Consider the following 17281-nt stretch of genomic DNA (forward strand, 5'->3'; position numbering starts at 1 on the left):
CTGTACACAGTGAACTCCTGGCTCTTCTCACTTCACTTTCCATAGTTCTTGCCATCTTTTTTTTCCAAAAACAACCACGTCATCATTTCTTATAGCACAATAGAACTCCATCATAATCATATTCCACAACTTGTTGAGTCATTCCCCAATTGATGATCATCCCCCCGATTTCCCTTCTTTTGCCACCACAAAAAAGACCTGCTATAAATATTTGTGTACATATAGGTCCTTTTCCTTTTTAAAGAAATTTTTTTGGGTGGAGCAGGCATGAGGCAGGCCAGGCCGTGTGCTCGGCCCCACTGGGGCAGGTTGGAGAGGCTCCTCGACGGAGCCCTTGGAGGTGGGGGCTGGAGGTACCTTGGTTGAAACCATGACCCGGTGGGCACGAACCCACACAGCACACAATAAGAAGGCTTTGAAGGCAACATCATGGGAAGATATGAAGAAGGGTTCTACGGAGAGAGCAACCCAAAATCTACAAAAGGATAAACACTTTCATTCCAGTGGTCTCTCCCTTAAGAATGATGCACCCCAATCAAAAAACAAAAAGAAAACATCTTACACCAGTCAAGATGTAAATAGGTTCAGGGAATAACTAAGACAGAATAGGAAGGTGACAGCAGCAGATAGCTTGGAAATAAGAGGAGAAATAGTAACAGCTCTCAAAAAAAGATAGTCATGGAGAAGGAAGGAGATTGAAAAGACAAAAAATAAAGAAAAATGCACAAGTTTCTTATCATTGCAGAAAACAAGGGCAAGGAGTTGCAGACTGCCCCGCTGTCCTCGAGATATGGGCACTGATGTGGGTCCACTGAACATGAAATAACCAAATGCAAAGCCAAAGTAGACTCAGCTATGGGAGAATTTCCTTTTGCAAAATGTTTCATTTCTGGAGAGATGGAACACTTATCTAGATCTTGTCCTGATAATCCTAAAGGACTTTATGCTGAAGATGGTGGTTGTAGACTTTGTGGTTCTGTGGAACATTTTAAGAAAGATTGCCCTGAAAATCAGAATTTAGATAACATGGTCACAGTTGGTCGTTGGACTGAAGGGATGAGTGCAGATTATGAAGAAATTTTGAAGACTCCCATACCACAAAAACAAAAAAAATTAGTAGCCAAGGTTGTTAACTTTCGATAGCAGACAGATAATACCTTATAGTTTTATAGTTTGAGAACAGTGTAAATGTGACAGCATTCCTTTCCTGGAGTTTTGTGTACTGAAGAGGAGTAACACCGGAATGAAACACTCAAAAATAAGCATTTGATGCTTAAATTGGTGTTCTGGGGGAAACCTAGTTCTTAACAAAACAGCACCTGCAAAGCATGAATGATATCAATTGATAAGAATCTTGCTTTCTCAAAAATAATGAAATAATTAGAACAGTCAAAAAACAAGACCTTCTGCATATGGAGATGAGCTTTTTATATTTTTATAAAAGTTACATTTCTTTATGTAATTTATTTGAGTACAATGGTATTTGAAGAACTCAGATTTTTTTTAGTATCCTAAAATTTATTCTGCTTTTGAATATTTAATAAAAATTACTTTCCCTATTGTGGTAAAAAAAATGTTTTTTGGGGGGGATACAGACCTAGTAGTGGTATTGCTAGGTCAATGTTTTATAGCTCTTCAGGCATAGTTTAAAATTAGTCTCCATAATAGTTTGACCAGTACACAACTCTACCAGCAATTCATTAGTGTACCTATTTTCCCCTCATCCTCTCCAGCACCTTTCATCTCTAATAGGTGTGAGGTTTTAATTCTAACAGGTATGAGTTATTTTAATTTATATTACTCTAGTCAAGAGCAATTGAGAGCATTTTTTCTATGACTATAGATTGCTTTGATTTCTTCTTCTGAAAATTGCCTTTGTATATTCTTTGACCGTTTATCAATTGGGGAATGGCTCTTATTTTTTATAAATTTGACTTCTATACTCAATATATATTTGATAAATGATGTCTTTATCAGAGAAACTTGCTGCAAAATTTTTTTATATTACTTCATTGATTTGATATTATTTCATTCATTACTTTTTGGCATAATGTAGTTTCCCTGATTATCTATTTTAATTAGGTCTATTTCTGCTTTTGCTTCGTTTAAGATCATGATTATTACCCTGATTTTTTTTACTTTAGGTGAAGAATATTAGACTAAATTTTTATTTTATTTTAATTCTGTGTGTGTGTCTTTCTATTTCAAGTGTGTTTTTTGTAAACAACATATTGTTGGATTCTGGTTTCTAATCCATTCTACTATCTGTTTCTGTTTTATGGGTGAGCTCAACACATTCACATTCAAGTTATGATTATTAATAGTGTGTTTCCCTCCATTCCATTTTCTTCTGTTTCTTCCTCTCTTTTTTTATCCTGTCCCTCCTCAAAAGTCTATTTGGCTTCTCACCACTGCCTCCCTTAATCTGCCCTCCCTTTTATCATCACCCCTTCCTTTCTCTTTTTCTCTTCCTCTTCTATTTTCCTATTGGGTGAGTTACATTACTATACACAATTAAGTGTGTGTGTGTATTCTTCCCTCTTTGAACCAATTCCATTAAGAGTGAAGTTCAAGCATTGCTGGCTACCACCCCTCTTCATTTTCCTCTCCATTGTAAAAGCTCTTCCTTGCACACCTCTTTTATGTCATAAAAATTTCCCTCTACTATCTCTCCCCCTTTTCCCTTTCTCAACACTTCATTTTTTGGGGGACTGTTCCAACATAATAGACTCACATCCATGTCCTCTGTCTACATAAACTTCTTTTAAGTGCCCTAATAATGATAAATTTCTTAGGAGTTATATCATAGGGCAACTAGGCGGCACAGTGGACAGAGTGCTGGGCCAAGAGTCATGAAGACTCATCTTCCTGAGTTTAAATGTGGCCTCAGACACTTACTAGTTGTGTGACCCTGGGCAAGTCACTCAACTCTGCCCAAGTTTCCTCCTCTGCAAAATTAGCTGGAGAAGGAAATGGCAAACTACTTCAGTATCTTTGCCAGTAAAACCCCAAATGGGGTCATGAAGAGTCAGACGTAACTGAACAACAACTGAAAAATGACTGAACAACTAACATAGGTATCATCTCCACATATAGGAATACAAACAGGTTAACTTTATTGAGTCCCTCATGAATACTTTTTCATCTTTACCTTTTTATGCTTCTCTTGAGTCAATTTTTCCATTCAGCTCTGTTCATTTCATCAGGAATGCTTGAAAGTCCTCTATTTCATTGAATATCTATTTTTTCCTCTGAAGGATTATACCCAGCTTTGCTGGGTAGATAATTCTTGGTTGTAATTCTAGCTCCTTTGCCCTCCAGAATATCACATTCTAAGCCCTCCAATTCTTTAAGGTAGAAGTAGCTAAATCTTGTGTTATCCTGACTGTGGCTCCATAAAATTTGAATTGTTTTTTTTCTGGCTACTTGAAGCATTTTCTCTTTGACCTGGAAGCTCTGGAATTTGTATCTAATATTCCTGGGAGTTTTCATTTTGGGATCTCTTTCAGGAGGTTATCTGTGGATAATTTCAATTTTTATTTCACCCTCTGGTTCTAGAATATCAGGGCAGTTTTCCTTGATAATTTCTTGAAATCTGATGTCTAGGCTCTTGCTTTGATCATGGCTTTCAGATAATTCAATAATTTTAAAATTATCTCTCCTCGATCTATTTTCCAAGTCAGTTGTTTTTCCAGTGAGGTATTTCATATTTTCTTCTATTTTTCATTTTTGACTTTATTTTATTATTTCTTGATGTCTCATGGATTCATTAGCTTCTACTTGCCCAATTCTAATTTTTTTTAAATTTTTTTTTTTAGGCAATGGGGGTTAAGTGACTTGCCCAGGGTCACACAGCTAGTAAGTGTCAAGTGTTTGGTCTGAGGCCGGATTTGGACTCGGGTCCTCCTGACTTCAGGGCTGGCACTCTATCCACTGCACCACCTAGCTGCCCACCAATTCTAATTTTTAAGGAATTATTTTCCTTCAGTGAACTTTTGTATTTCTTTTTCCATTTGGCTAATTCTGCTTTTTAAAGAGTTCTTTTCTTCAGTGGATTTTTGTGCTTCTTTCACCATTTGGCAAATTCTGCTTTAAAGGTATTATTTTCTTCAACTGTTTTTGTGGCTCTTTTACCAAGCTATTAATTCTCTTTTCATAATTTTCTTGCATCACTCTCATTTCTTTTCCCAATTTTTCCTCTGTCACTTCCACAAGCTTCAGGCTTTTTTGTGCTACTGTTTTCAGAGCTAGTTCTGGGGATCTGCAAGTTTTTGGTACTTTCAAGGTGGTGTGATACTGGAAGAGGTACAGTCACTTTTCTCCTGGTCTGTGCTTTGGTCTTTATCCAGAAAGAGCTCTTCCTTTGTAGCTGCAAGCATTAGTGCTCCTCTTTGCTTTGGAACTATGACTATGAACCTACTCCCTTGAGATTAACCAGCAGCCTACCTCTCCAGCCTGGAACTACAACCCAGAATTACAAATGGGCAATAGAGTTGCCAATCAGTACCAGCTGTACCCAGTGCCAACAAAGAGTCACCTGTAATCTCTTTCTAACCAGCTGTCCGACCCCTTTACAATCTCTAATATGAAAGCTCCCAAAGCTGCTGCAGCTGCTGCTACTGCATATGTGGGCTCTGAACAGGCTTCAACCTCAGTGTCTCAGACTTCTCTTGCTGACCTCTTAAGTTTTCTTAGGCCAGTTTCACCCTGACTTTTTGTTGGCTCTGCCACCCCAAAATTTGATTCGAGGTGGATTTTTTTTTACAGTTGTTTGGAGGAGAATGGTAGGAGAGTTCAGCTGGATGGTTGCCCCTAATCTGCCATCTTGGTTCCACCAAGGAATAGTAGGATTGATTTGATTACTGTTCCCATTACTAGAGTTCAAAAGGGGTGGGAGAGAGTACGTATGTATAGCATGATGAAAATATGGCTAGAGAGTAAATGAGGAGACATAGCACTGAAGAAGACACTGAAGGTGATTATAGCTGGCCTGTTTAAGCAAGCTATCAAAACAAAACAAAAATAAAGAAATGAACAAGAGACACTGACTCACTATTGCCTTTTCTTAAAATGATAACCAATGAAAAGCAGTTGCCATAACAAATAAGAAAGAGTCCATCAACCAGTAAACATTTAAGCATTCCAAATGGAATGACATAACAGCCAAGGATAACACTAGTTTAGAATATGACCTAATTTTGAAAACATGAGGACGGCGACTAACGATACGAGGGGGCTGGAGAAAAGGGGAGGGGATAAACATTTTTATAGTGCCTACTATGTGCCAGGCACTGCATTGTGCATTTTTTAAAATTATTATCTCATTTGGTCCTCACAATAAGCCTACAAGGTAGGTGCTATTCTTACCTCCATTTTACAGTTGAAGAAACAGAGGCAAATAGAGGTTAAGTGACTTTCTTAGGATCACACAATTAATAAAGGCCAGAAGCTGGATTTAATTTCAGATCTTCCCGACTCCAGGCCCATTGTTCTATCAGCCACCGCCTCTCAGCTGGTATGAATGGTGTTTTAAAACTTTAATGAGTCTATGATCTCATAGCTATAGATATTTCCTCTACCAGAACACATTGTAACCTACCCATGGCTTCTTATCCTTCTATTAAATTAGATTCAGTTCAGTTTGATTCAGTTAAATTAAACCTAAATCAATTAAATAGTTATTAAGACCCTGCTATGGGCATGTTTGGCAGCTAGGTGGCACAATGGATAGAGCACTGGACCTGGAGTCGGGAAGATCTGAGTTCAAATCCAGCCTCAGACACATACTATCTGTGTGACCTTGGGCAAGTCACTTAACCCCTATTTGCTTCAGTTCCTCACTGGACACACTAGGGAAGGAAATGCAAACCACTCCAGTATCTTTGCCAAGAAAACCCCGTGGACAAAGTCCCCGTGGACTCAGACACGACTAGATGACTAAGCAACAGCAATGGGCATGGCTCCTTTGCTAGGTGCTAGGGATACAAAAACAAAAATAGAACCATTCTTGTCTTCAAAGAGTTTATAAGTAATGAGGAATTCATCATGTACACAAATAAGCTTATACAAAATACACTTGTCACCCAGCTTCCACCCAAGCCTGGAGAGGGTGGGGGATGGTTTATCTGCTGCTGCAGATGGAGAGGGAGGCATGACTCCCTGGAGTCTCTCCATGGTGGAGAGAATGCTGAGCACAATGCTGTGGATCTGCATATGAGACTTACTGAGGTGGTTCCAGAGATTCCTCAGAGACGTGTGAAGAGAGAAACTGAAGGTATGCAGGGGAAGCCAGCTCTTCTATATGTCCCTGACTCTTCTAGCTTGCCTTCCTTCTCAGAGGGTGAGATCAGGCCTGCTCTCTTTACTTGAACTTATCTTGCTCCCAGCTGGAAAGCTCAATTGCTTTTGCGCATTTTTTTTTTTTGATCTATTCTAATCTTTGTAACTCCCCCAAGTTCATTGTTTTGCTTAGATAAGTGGGTTTATTCACTACTATTTGTGATGGCTTTTTGGGTAAGAAGTTTGGTGGGAAGGAGCTAAACTGGTGAGTTTAAGATAAACCTTATCAGCCTGTCAGTCAGTAAGCACTTTTAAGAGGCCAAAAGCACTGTCCTAAGCACCTAGGATACAAAGAAAGGCAAATGGCAGTCCTATTCCACCAGAAGCTCATAGTCTTTCAATATGGAAGACAACATGTAAACTACTACATACAAATAAGCTATAGACAGGATAAATAAAAAATAATCAGCAGAGGAAAGGCGCTATCTAATCTTTGATACTTTGAAAGTGCCATGATTTCACTGGTGTGATTACTCCTATAATTCATATTACAAACACCTTGTTTCATGAGTTGATTTAACAGAAACATCACTTAGTGGCAACCAATGGCTCCATGCTTAGCTAAGACTGGTCCTCAGATGACACATACTTCTTCACTGATGGGAGAAAGGGGAGGAGGGGGCATTGAAAGTCAAAGCTAGGCAGTGTCAGATCTAACAGACTTTGTGTTTCATTGGCATAGCCTTGTAGAACCCCTAGACCTCAACAGAGACATGTGTCATCAATGGGGAGATTTTATATAATCTATAATACAGATCTAATAATCACATACACTACATATATATGTATATACATACATATATATGTACAGTTATCACTTAGATAACATAGGGATAGGGAGGTGGTACACACAGAATCTGGAAAATCTGCGTAAATTTTTTTGGCCCTCCTTTGTATCAGAGAAGAAGTCTGAATTTTTAATTTTTCGTTTATTTTTGTTTTTATGTTTACAGTACCTTATTATAAAATTTGGGTTGCTATAATACTATACATATATTTTATGCATTTCTGAGTTTCTAAACTTTTTCTGTGTCATCTGCTAGCCTTTGCATGTCATATGCGGCTTCTATAAAACTCCCCATTTAATTTCTTATGCTGACCTGCAATATATCAAAACTTCGATGGGGAAAGTCACAATGTAGAAGTTACATGTACATATCTTGGTCTTTATCAATTATCTACCAAACACTGTACTACATTAGGCACTGAGAGTTATATACTGGGGATACAAAAACAAAAGTCTCAGTCCACAAAGAATTTAGATTCTATTGCTGTAAACACACACACACACACACAAAATGTGTATGTGACTATGAGTAAATCTATATAGTGGATTATATTAAATTTCCCCATTGATATGATAATACATATTAAAGAACTTTGTGAATCTTAAAACAGCATATATAGTTGTATGTGCATATATGTACATATATGTATACATATATGTCACTTATTGGTCCCCCCCCAAATTTAATATTATCTCATTATGTGTGTGAGACTATCACTAGACTATAAATCAAAGCACTTAGGGAACCTCAAAGTGATACATATACATATATGCATGTGTACACACATATATATGTTTACATGTAGACACAGGTACACTTATTCATGCCACTTTAAATAATATGTATTATCTCATCTGATCCTTACAACAAGCCAGAGGGTGAGATGCTATTAGTCTCCTTTTACTAGTGAGGAAACTAAGGCTGAGAGGTTGCTTACTTGCCCATGACATGCCACAGATATTAAATATCTCATGTAAGATTTGAATCCAGACCTTCCTGATGCCATGTCAGTACTCTATCCAGTCTAATATGTTGTCTCTCTGTCTTTTTTTTTTTTAAATCATGACTTGTGATTTCATTGCCTTAGGCAATTTCCATTAAGGACACTCTCCCTATCAAAGCAGATCAGCAGCTGTTCCATAACTTATGGTAAAGTGACTGGACCTGTGCTTTAGGAGAATCACCTGAAGGGTTGATTGGAGGATGGACTGGCATAAGAAGAGACTTGAGGCAGGCAGACCACCAGCAGATTATTGCACTAGTCTAGGTATGAGGTGATGAGAGCCTGCACCAGAGCAGTAGCAGTGTCAAAGGGAGATGGGGGTATATTCAAGAGATATTGCAAGGGTGATATCACAGGCCTTGGCAATAACTTTGAAAGTGCTGCATAATTTCCCAGAGGTTGGCACAGTGACTGGTGCATAGTAGGTGCTTAACAAATGTTTATTGATTGATTGATTGAAAGCTGTTGCAAAAACCAATAGGTTTAAAACCAGTATTGTCCTGGTGATACTTTGATACTATGAATCACTTGATGCCACATTCTCAAAAAATAAAAATTACAGGTATCTCAAAAAGCAATAGAAAGATCCATGGTGGGCATAAAGAATTGGTGGCAATATATTACTAAGTAGGAAGCAAAATAAAATACATTGAGAATGTATGAGGTTAATCAATCAGTCAAAAAGCATTTATTCAGTGCTTACTATGTGTAAGGCACTATGATAAATACTGGGAATACAAACAAAAAGCAAAAACAGTCCCTGCCCTCAAGGAACTTACATTTTAATGATGAAATAGCATATATAATTCGGTAATACAGAATAAATATAAAGTAAATGGAAGCCTTAGAAAGATCTGAAAAATGTTTTCACTACCTTGTTTATATAATACAAATTTGTTGTTGTTGTTCAGTTTTGTCCTACTCTTTGTGACCCCATTTGGGGTTTTCCTGGCAGGGACAATGGAGTGGTTTGTCATTTCCTTCTCCAGCACATTTTACAGATGAGGAAACTGAGGCAAACAGGGTTAAGTGACTTGCTCAGGATCACACAGCTAGTAGGTGTCTGATGCCAGATTTGAAAATAAGTCTTCCTGATTCCAGGCTTGACACTCTATTTACTGTGCTACCTAGCTGCCCCAATAGCGTAAATAAGTAAGGAATAGTAAAATAAATAAAAATAAGTAAAAAATAAAGAGTAAAATTAGAGTGAAAATAAGAGACAGCAAATATATGGCTCAAGTGCTACATTGCTACTTCTGAGAATACTCCAGGTGGATGTCTCCAGTGTGTTAGGTGGACCCTTACTGGAAGATCTGTGAAAAAATACAGGGGCAAAAATTACACCAGATAAGAAGGTGTGCAGAGATTACTATCTGTGTTAGCAGAGAGTGCTAACGAAATAGTGAAAAAACCACAAATCCATTAAAGTATCAAAGGAAATGAATGACTGAAGCAGTATATCAACATCATTAGAAAATGTTTGGGAGAAATGTGCAGTGGGAAAGAGCACTGGATTTAGAATCAAAGAGATTGAATTCAAATGTGTGCATTCCAGCCTACCTAGCCCACCACCTTTAACGAGTCACTCCCCTCGCTCACCCTATGATACAGCTAACATTGATCTAGCTGCCAAACTACAAACACTCCATCTCTATGACTTTGTACTGGCTGGATTCTATGCCTGGAATGCTCTGCTCCCTCACATCCTCCTCCTCAGTTTTCCCTACTTTCTTTAAGACTCCCACCTTCTGCAGGAGGCCTTTCCCTTTCAGATTATTTTCATCTACTCTGTTTATATCTTGTAGGTACCTAGTTATTGACTTGTCTCTTCTATTAGAATGTACACTCCTTGAGGGCAGGAATTGTCTTTTGCCTTTCTTTGCTAAGTGGGTTTGGGGATGGGGATATGAAGAAGGTTAAAAGGCAGTCCCTGTCCTCAATAAGAGTATACATTCTAATGGGAGAGTCCACATTCCATGTGCAGATTGAGGCCCCATAGAGTTCTGGCTTCACTCTGACTCTTGGGCAGGGAAGGACTCTTCTTTCCTCCATTCCCAAATGGAGTTACATCTTATCTTCTTGATGGTAACTTCTCAATAAGCTGGAAGCTATCTTCACTTGTATTTCAGTCTGGCACTTCAAGTCATCATCTTTTCTGGCTCAACAACTATTGGAGGAACTGAACACAGTAGGATACATGGCCAGAAGTAGGCAAAAGATATGTCACATACTCTGAAGTGTGTGTGGTTTTGTGTGTGTGTGTGTGTGTGTGTGTGTGTGTGTGTGTTGTTTGTTGTTGTTGTTGTTGGAGGGAGGATCCATGTTCTGGGGATGAAAGGGTTAGAATCTCCAAGGCATGGTCCCTGATCCCAGTGACATGGTAGCTGGCAAGAAGATGGTCAAAATGCAGGACGTTATAATGCAAAGAGCAAGTGCATCTGAAGTCAGAGAGCCTGAGTTGGCTATTAACCACCTGTTTGAATTTGAGTAGGCCACTTCCCATCTCTGGGACTCAGTTTCCTCATCTGAGGAAATGAAGAGGTTAAGCTAGATATCAAAAAGGTCTTTTTCAACTCTAAAATTCTGATCCCACTATAAAAGAACTTACATAGGTATCCCAAGTCTAGGCAGGCAAGCGGCTAAAACTGAGGAAATCAGATACTACAGGAAGGAAACCATAGGTTTGATCAGGCAAAAAGTCAAGTGCATAAATGTTAGTTAAAGCAGAAGCTGTATCTATTAAGGGCAGGGTTCATACTCCAGTAGGACTGTGAAGGGTTAGTAAGAACAGCAGTGGAGAGCAAAGTTGGCGACCTTTGATCTTAGGGCAGAGACTGTTTACTTTTTGCCGTGCTTTATATAGCCTGCTTGCGTGTAGGTAGTCTTGAACCCACAGTCATAAATTGTAATAGGAAACCGGTAAGGAGCACACCAGTAAATTCTTCCTATTTGTACCAGCAACAGAGATTCTAAGAGTCTTTCACAGCATAGAAATAACCCAAATAATAGAGTCTAAAGAAGGAACAGCTATATGTCCAAAGTGAAGAGGGATTGAAGCTGCCCCTAATTGTCCATGCAGACAATGATCTCAATGTTGTAAAGGACAACTATAAAAGACTAAAGAATTATGACAGAAGCAATAACCAAACATGCTTCCAAACTCTTAGAAGAGTGGTGATGGATAGGCCAGAGGTACAGAAAAAGACAAACATTTTCAGACAATGCTAATGTTTAACCCCAAGGAAATATCCTAGATACAAAGATGAATTGTAGACATTTATCACCCAGGGTGGGGGAAGGGAGAAGAGATCTTCAATTGTGTAATTATATTGATTATAGGAAAGGGCTTGTTTGGGGGGGTAAGAGTTTTTTGGAGGAGTGGGGATAGTGATAGTATAACAAATAAAAGCACTTAGAAGAGAATAGAAGGAAGTTCAGAAAGGGACACAGAGAAGTAGGACAATGTTAGAACTAAAGCGATAAATTTAAAGTATGCTTTAAAAAAATCTGAGTCATGCATAAGCCTTTTTTTCAATTTTTCGTATGGGTGTCTCAAAAGTCTTAGTTCAGTTTTAGGCTTTAATAGCTGAAAGAGAAGGTTCATATCCTTAGAAGCTAAAAGGAAATGTTCATATCTGTTGATGTTTATTAAGTTCATATAATGACAATAATAATATAATAATAATAATTTTTCTTGGTCACCTATATTTAGGCTTCAAGTTATTGTAGCCAAGGTTATTTCCCAACACAAGCTCTATACGTCAGGTTATCTAAATGTACCCTACATGTTCTTAGGCTGTGTCTACCATCTTGGAATGCCCTCCTTGCCCCATTCCCACCAAATTCTATTGATCCTTGAAGACCACCCTCAAAGTTCACCTCTGCCCTTCCTGACTTTTCTAACCAAATTAATCTCTCTCTTATCTGAATTCTGTATATTTTGTCACACAATTTTGTATTTGATCATATGCTGTTTTGTTTTGTCCTCCGATTATTTCAAGCACATTAATCTTATTTTTCTTCAATTGAATGTGAGCTCCTTAAGGGCCAGGACAATCTTCTTTTGTATCCTTTGGAGTGTCTAGACGCTGTGCTGGAGACACACGTGTTCAATTAGTGGTTACTGATTGAATTGGAATGAACTGCCTCAAAAAGCAATGAGTTCCTCTTACTGGGGCTCATCAATCAAAGAGATTGGATGATCACTCATCAAGAATGTTGCGGGAAAGGATCTTGCTTGGTTGTGGGTTGGACTAAAGATCCCTTCCAACTCTGACATTCTTTGATTTACTGATCTATTTCAAAGGGAGAATATGCTTTATCATATATGAAGTATTTCTTGCAGAATAATATCCTCAAGTAGATTAACACATTCTTGAAGTTATAATTATTATACAATTGAACATCTTTTCTCCCTATCCCCACCCTGAGTGATAAATGTCTCCAATACATCTTTGTGTCTAGGATATAATTAAACCTCTCACAGCAAATATAATTCAGCAGTGCTAGTCCTGCTAGTCCATTATATTCACACAAAAGGCTGTTGGAATGTGTGTGCCTGGTGTGTATTAGGCACAGACATTCTTGTTTTCATTTATCGGAGTGGGGGCCTGGGTGGAATGGTGCTCTATCAACTCTATCAGCCCATTTCCTAGAACCATCACAAAAACTTTCACATCAAACATTCTCTATGATAGTCATCTAACCACAGAGTACTCACATGATTCACATCTGAATGCTCAAAATGCAACCTCTAGACATGATGATATAAGATAAATCATCTAAATTTGGAATGCTTGCAAGAAGCAAAGAATATTAGAAGCCTTGGGGAAAAGGATAGGATGTTCTTTCTCACTACAAACCTTCAGGATAATTCCCCTCTGACTTCATAAATATATCTTCTTTTATCACAAGTTAGCAGTGTGTGTGTGTATACATACATACATATATCCTCACACACATGTATATACATATATATACATAAATAGACAAATAACACTCAAAAAGATCTGTGATCTCTTCAACATAGTTATTCTCTCCAGTGGTGCAGGTTGCAACCCATCCATGTCTGTCCCTCCTATCTATATATGTCTTCCCATAAGTTCACCACTCAGTGTTCAAGGAAGGGGAGAGGGGTTGGGTCTTCTTCATTTTCTCTTGACATCACAAAGGTACCAATGGAGCATGTAGGCTGTCCATTGATCATTCCTTAATCTTATTGTAATCCATTTTCCTTTTCCCCATATATTTTTTTGACAGCATGACTTTTCCTTGGTAGTTCTTTGTTTGTGATAAGCAGTAGCTTGCTTGTACCTACCATGAGCCTCTCCAATAACCCTTGAATGATGCTTAATTTCAGTTTTTCAGAGGTTATCTTGTTCCATACTTCATAGTTGCATGACATCAGAAGAATCTCATATGAAAAAAGATGGGCCTTTGTTTCAGAGGCAGCTAGGTAGTGTAGTGGATAGAGTAGTGGGCCTCCATTCAGGATAGACCTGAATTCAAATCTGGCCTCAGACTCTTACTAGCTGTGGAACCTGGGAAAGTCTCTTAACCTCTGTCTACCTCAGTTTCCTCACCTATAAAGTGGAGATAATAATAGCACTTATCCTACAGTGTTAGTGTAATGATCAAGTAAATAATCTTTGTAAAAAGCTTAGCACAAGGCCTGGAAGATAGTAAACAATTAATAAATACTTGTTCCCTTTGCCTTTCCCTTTTCAGGGATAAGTTTGGGGTCATTAAAAGAAACTTTGTAATTTCTTAAAGATGATTCTGACTACTCTCTTCTTATTTATGTCTGGCCTCAGTTCAACATCCATTTGCAATGTCCATCCAGAAATTACAATAAGAATATGCATATATTCTTATGGACAAGCTCTACATGTGTTTCATCTAACTGCATGTCATAGTCTAGACCATAGGTATTCTTCACCTACTTGATTTTTCCCCATGTAAATAAGCCAAACAGAATTACTCTTTGCCAACCCCTCTTAATTCTAGTGCCTCCCCTCTGTTAATTATATCCTGTTTATCGAGTTTATAACTTGCTTTTTATATATTTGTTTGCATGTTTTCTCTCCCCCTTAGATTGAAAGCTCCTTGAGGGCAAGTGTCATCTTTCTTTTTCTTATTTGTCTCCGGAGCTTAGCATAGCACCTGGCACATAGTAGATGTTTAATAAATGTTATTGATTTATTGAATGAGTCTATCTCATATAAGAAGCTCTGTCATATTTTGAAGCCTGATGTAGTCAGCGCCATGTCACCTGCAAACAGAAACATTTGGAAGACTTCACAATCTGTAAGGAATGCTTTTGTGACTCAAAACTCACACTGATCCTCCTCACTGACAATGTTGAGAACTTTAAGCTAGCACACACACATACATGTATGCATGCATGCATGTATGTATGTACACACATACACAGACCTATATACACATATACATTTATATACACATACATATACATACACATATAAACATATACATATACACACATATACATATATACACATAGACTACATATACACATAGACATATACACACCTATACATTTATATACATATATACACATACACATCTACATACACATATACATGTATATACACATATATGCCTATATACACATATACATATACATATATACACATAGACTATATAGACACATAGACATATATATATATACATAGACATATACATACATTCATAAGGTCTGTGATATTTTCCAAACCTTTTGTTGTTTTTTCTCCTTTAGTTACCTTGAGAATATGTCCCTTCAAAATTGTGTCACTATTAACAGGGACTTCATCTGTTTATATTTGGTCTAGTTTAGTTGCTTTTCTCATCTTTATTTCCTTCTGTGAGCACATTTCCTCTATGAACACATCTGGAATTGTGATATTGTAGTCCAAATGCTGTGGTTCCACAGTCTATGATAGTGAAAAAAGTATGTTCTAAAAATTCATATTCATCCTTAAATGCCTTTGGGATGATTTTGCTTTGTTTGGTCACTTGCCAAGCTTTTTTTTTTTTCTTAATGAGTTTTACCCTCCACTGCTTATTTATATTTAATGAGGTAATACTGCTTGTAATCTTTTATCATTCTTTTCCATAAGATTTTATAAATGAATTTAAATTCTAAACCACTGCAGTCTTTGGTTGTCATAGCTCTCTGCTTTATGAGCCAAATGTTTGCTAAAGCAATTTTTAAGACTGTTTTGGTCTCCTTGTTATGGCAATTGATTTAACTTTGTTATGAAAGAATTATCATCAGTTTTTTTTTACCATCCAGTTCAAATTGTTCCCATCAATAGTTCATTTAAATAGTCTAGATTGGATTTTTAAAAATTCCATGACATCTTTTTCTCATTTTTATTCTTTCCTCTAGGTATGTGTTAAATTTTTGCTCTCACATATTGATGGTCTGACTATACTGAGCAACTGAGTCAGTAACCTTATTAATAATGTGTCATTTCCTGTGTGTTAAAATATATTCAATTTCAGACTTTGTGATATTATTTGCTACTAGCCATACCCAGCAAATAAGATTCTTTTCTCAAATTAAAAGCTCCACGATGTCTAGTATGAGGTTGTATCCTTTTACAATGTGGACAATTTTCTTAATAGAAAAGAAACGAGTGTAGTTATTAGAGAAAGACTTAAAACCATCCCACAGAGAAAAGACATCTTTACTCAGGGTAAAAATGGCTGAATCATACTACTTTCCAGAATCTAACTTGCATATGAACAATATAAGTAGATTTGAGGAAGAGTCCCCAAAACTGAAACAAGGAAGATCTTCAGTGAGGTCTAAGAAACGTCTTAGAGCCTGAACTGCCCGCTGAGGTTGTGTGCTAAGTAAGGTAACCTGAAGTCTCAGAGAAAAGCTGAATGTAAGTGGAGCTAAGCTCAGAGTCAGTAGATCCACCAGGTGAGGCATGAATGGGGGCAGATTTCAGAGCTAACGCTGCCACCTGCTACTTGAGAGATGGAAACCTCTCAGAAGTCAGTCAAGAAGGAGACCTAGAAAAATCTCTGCAGATCCCGAGCCCAGGGATTGCATTTTCCAGAAAGAGCTTAACACTGCATCAGTGACCCAGAAGAATAGCCTGAGTGTAGCATCCAGCAGAAGAGTGGCCTCACTTGCCAATGGATTGTACAAACTGTCCCTGAGAGAGACAAAAGACACCAAAGTCCAAAGTCTAGTGCCATGAGTCCCATTTGAATTGTCTTAGGAAGATTGTGAAGATCCTTTGGCAAGATAAGATACTAGATACTGAGGCCCTTTCTAGAACTAAACTTTCAAGCATTCAAACTCTGCTCCAGAGAGCGCAACTCCGATGGGCTGGCCATGTTGTTTGAATGCCCAAACATATGCTCGCCAAAGGATATTTTATGGAGAAATCACACAGGGCAAGCGTTCACGTGGTGGTCAGAAGAAGGGATACAAAGGAACTCTCAAAGTCTGTCTTAAGAACTTTGGAATTGATTGTGTGACATAGGAGACGCTGGCACTGGAACACTCAGCATGGCATGCCCACAGCAGAGAAGACACTGCGCTCTGTGAGCAAAACAGAATTGAAACAGCTCAAAGAAAACGCAGGATGTGCAGATTTAGAGAATCCACCCCAAACGTTCACATGGACTATTTGTGTCCTTTGGTACAGCATTCCGAGCTCACATCGGTCTGATCACAATTGGACTCACTGAAACTTCACCGTAGCCTAGTGATGTCATTTTGGTCCTCTTCGAGAATGAAGGGAACAACCAACCTCAGAAATATGTGTCTCCTACTCATTGGTTTCTCTTTTCTAAATTTCATTTTTTTCCCTAATCTCCCTTAAACACACTGTGTGCACTTGTGGGAGAATGGTCTCTGTTTTATGGGGTGGAATGTTATGTTTTAGTTATTCTTGCTTTGTCTTCTACTTAGTAAACGTTGCTGATTAAGAGTTAATGACGTCATTGCCATCACTCTGACTATCCTCCTCATTTACCTCCCACTCACACCTTGGACTCTTCCCTCTGGGAGTTGAGTTTTTGATTTATCTTGGAAATTTTGTCATGTTCCTGCTATTTCCACATCATGCATCTGAAAGCATACCTGCCCCTCACACCATGCTTTCTAGCTCACCTTTTTTATGTT

The 17281-nt window shown here is 38.0% G+C and overlaps 1 pseudogene; it reads left to right on the forward strand.

Annotated features, from left to right (window-relative positions):
- The first annotated feature begins 358 nt into the window (after positions 1-358).
- On the forward strand, positions 359-1143 carry LOC114053948 (annotated as a pseudogene).
- Positions 1144-17281: the final 16138 nt, after the last annotated feature.

The sequence above is a fragment of the Vombatus ursinus genome, unplaced genomic scaffold (genome assembly GCF_900497805.2).
Source record: "Vombatus ursinus unplaced genomic scaffold, bare-nosed wombat genome assembly UNPS02014812.1, whole genome shotgun sequence".
NCBI lineage: Eukaryota > Metazoa > Chordata > Mammalia > Diprotodontia > Vombatidae > Vombatus > Vombatus ursinus.